The following is a 3783-nucleotide window of genomic DNA, read 5'->3' on the forward strand; positions in this document are numbered from 1 at the left end:
CAAGGGTGGGCTCACGCTAAATTTCAAGAAGTGTAGCTTCTTTCAAGAGCAGCTCACTTTTTTTGGACACGTCTTCTCGAGTGCTGAAGTACAACCAGATCCGATGAAGGTGTCGGCTCTCTAGAACGCTGCCCCACCAACAAATGCCAATGAAGTTCGGAGTCTCCTAGGGATGTTCAACTACTGCGGACGTTTCCTCCCCAATCACGCAAACCTGACTCAACCGTTGCGCCAGCTGACCATCAAAGGAACTCCATGGACTTGGACCAGCGTTGAACAAAGAGCATTCGACGAGCTCAAAGGCATGCTCTCGAACTCTACTACTTTAGCCTATTTCGACCCCGAGAAGAGCACATATCTCATCGTTGCTGCTGCACCACATGGTCTCGGTGCAATTCTCGCAACTAAGGTAGTAGGCAACTAAGGTAGTTGCCTACGGAAGCCGAGCCTTGACGGCTGTGAAAACGCGGTACTCTTAGATTGAACGAGAGATGTTGGCTGTGGTCTGGGGCGTCGAGCACTTCCAAATCTACTTGTTCGGCACCAACTTTCGAGTGCTCACCGACCAGAAACCGCTCGTCAACATCCTGTCTAACCCACGTTCTTCTCTGTCAGCGAGGATCGAACGTCTGGCACTTCGACTTCAGCCATACAGCTTCGACGTCGCACACACCAAGGGGTCAACTAATCCCAGCGATTACTTGTCTCGACATCCACCACAGACCCCACCTGAAAAGAAAGACAGGTTCGCACCCTTGCAAAGATGTCGGAAGACTACGTGGCCTGCATGATACAGCACAGCTTACCATGCGCAATGACCTTGGAAAATGTCTTAAAGGAAACCAAGGCAGACCCCCAGCTGACCAAGGTGACCAAAGCCTTGCAACTGCCGCAAGTCGACAAAAATGCCTGGGCGTGTCCAGAGAAGGACTGATCCTGCGAGGGACGCGGATCGTGATACCTACCAACCTACGGCATAAGACTGTCCACCTTGCACACAAGGGGCACCAAGGAATCGTCAAAACAAAACAACTGCTGCGAAGCAAAGTCTGGTTCCCTGGGGTAGACAAGCTCGTGGACAGTATTGTGAAGAGCTGCATCGCCTGCTAGGCGGCAACACCTGAACACCACCGCGATCCACTGCCTGCGTCCAAACTACTGGAGTGTCCTTGGGCTGAGTTGTCTTTAGACTTCGCTGGACCATTTCCTGATGGCAAGTATACAATGTTCCTCATCGACGACCACTCAAAATACCCAGTAGTAAACATTCTGCGAACACTTGCCGCACCAGTTGTCATCAGCAAACTACGTACCATTTTCGCCCAGTTCGGCATTCCTACGGTGGTCCTCCATTTCACAGCGCAGACTTCTCAAGATTCGCTGAAGAATTCGGATTCAAACACCACCGTGTCACGCCACTTTGGCCCGAGGCAAATGGTGAGGTAGAGAGATTTATGAGAACGCTCAACAAGCTAGTCTTGACAAGCAGAATCGCAGGCAAGGACTGGACAGACGAGCTACAATCTTGCTAGCCTACCGGTACAGGGGCGGATTTAGAGGGGGGGTCCGGATGTCCTGACCCCGCTCTTGATTTCTGCACGTGTAAAATTTAGGGCGTAAAACGAAGGAGAAGGGTAGGGGGTTCCTAAACATATGGTACGCTGACCATGCAACACCTGACCCCCCCCCCCCCCCCCTCAGGAAATTCCTGCATCCGCCCCTGGCTCCACCCCACATGGCTTCACAGGAACTTCACCGTTTGAGCTCCTCGTCAAGCGCACAGTGCGCAACCTACTTCCGGTAATCCCCGACCCAGACAACAGTAGCCCTACTCTCATCAAAGCACAAAGAAACGACGAATCCAGGAAAAGATACAACAAAGAATTTGATGATGCACGGTGACACACTCAGCATCACAAGTTTGTTCCCGGTAAACTTGTAATCTGCAGACAGGAGCGGCGTAACAAGTTCACTCCGTTCTACGACCCCAAGCTCTACACAGTCATTGAGGTTCATGGATCACGCGTCAAGGCCTCTCGCAATGGGAAAGTCCTAACGTGAAATGCCGCCTTCTTCGAGGATGCATCGCAAGCGATCATCATGCCTGAACGAGAAGAACTGGACATCGAAGACCCAGGGCTCCCTCCGTCCAACCCTGGCAATCGCATCTCTTTAGACCATCGCTCATCTCTGGCCCCATCTGCACCGCCAGTGACCCAACCAAACAGTGCTGGGCGCCGTTATCCGACAAGAGTTCGTCGTGCTCCTCGTCATCTTTCGGACTTTGCAGTGTTGAAAACTTTTCTAACAAAATGTTAATGAGGAATTTTTTTTTCTTTTTTCGAAGAAACATTGCAAGTTAACGGGATGTGTCAGAGCAAACCAAGTCTTTGAGTCATATTTTCTCAAAGGGATAATCGGTGTGTAAGAGAACTCCTCTACCAGTCGGACATTTTCAGCAAACTTATAGTTTTGCAGTCTTGTCGAAACTATTTTCTCAGAGGGATAAATGTATTGTCTTACGTAGTGGAATCTAGCCATAAATCTGGCTTGGTCTGGCAACTGTAGCACTCTCCAAGATGGCTACCAACGCTACCAACTAGCGAATAAACGCCAGTACGTTGTTGTTTCAATCAAAGGGAATCCTTCCCTTTTTCTACACCTCCAACATTACACCATCGCCAATGTGTGCTCCGAGAGTGACAGAATCCATAGCTCTAAAATTACCCAGATAGATGATGTCACGCGACTACTCGCGTAGTCACGTGATATCATAACATCATGTGACATCGTGATGTCAAGTGAAATTGCGACACATTATGAATTCACGTGATTCTGACGTCACGATGTCAAGTGACAACACGGAGAGACCATAGCAACTATTCCTGTAAAAACGCACAACACGTCAAACAACACAAAACAACCTTTTTTTTTTTTTTCTCTCATCCCCCCCCCCCCCCCCCTCTACCCATATCGGCAGATCTTGTCCCTCTACGTATCGCGGCTGCACTGCGTCCGCAAAGAAACGTATATGGCTAGCGCGTGTGTTTATAGTTTTAGAACATACCTTGCTTTCAATCCACGTTCGGAACTGACGAAAACAAAAGTCTGGGGAGCCCGGAGCACGACGACGCGACTGACGCCACCCACCCGCGATGCCTGCGACATAAAAGTCTGCACGGGCTGATATGTCGAAGCCCGCCCCAGCCCGGCCTATTGTCTATAATGGGCCCGGACTTGCCCGCGGCCCGCTATTCATTTCCAACAGCCGGCCCGGCCCGGCCCGAAGCTAATTTTCACGGGTCAGCTGCGCTTTATTTTAGCCCAGTATGAATAGCTCACAAATTGCGCGTCATGGCAGCACGCGTGCAACTGCTACACATAAGTTGATTATGACACCCAATAGTGAATACTGTAAGCATTTTTTTTTTGCTGCTATTATTAGTTGGATTAATTTGCAGGCCTAGGCAGCTTGTTAAGAAAAAGCACCCCATCTTCCTTTTCTGCGGCCAAACTCTCGCGGAATGGACGGAAAGACAAAAATGACAAACAGAAGTAAACAAAACCACGTGTCGCAGTTCGAAAGGAAGGGAAACATCGAGACGGGTTTCTACAAAAGACGGGCAAAGTTCTAAATTAACCACTCTCGCTGCGCTCTACCGTAAAAAAAAAAAATGAATAAAAAAAAACAGCAATGCCGTCGTCTTTTGCGGTGGTCTGCGAGAAATTGTTAAGGAAAAGTACCCTTTAAGGGAACCTCTTCACCCCTATTGGGGATGCAAG

At 49.5% G+C, this 3783-nt stretch overlaps 1 pseudogene; it reads right to left on the reverse strand.

The window, feature by feature from the left end:
- Window positions 1-774: 774 nt before the first annotated feature.
- LOC121836170 lies at window positions 775-1334 on the reverse strand (annotated as a pseudogene).
- Between the last annotated feature and the right edge of the window lie 2449 nt (window positions 1335-3783).

The sequence above is a fragment of the Ixodes scapularis genome, unplaced genomic scaffold (genome assembly GCF_016920785.2).
Source record: "Ixodes scapularis isolate PalLabHiFi unplaced genomic scaffold, ASM1692078v2 PGA_scaffold1__304_contigs__length_218370807, whole genome shotgun sequence".
In the NCBI taxonomy this organism is placed as follows: Eukaryota; Metazoa; Arthropoda; class Arachnida; order Ixodida; family Ixodidae; genus Ixodes; species Ixodes scapularis.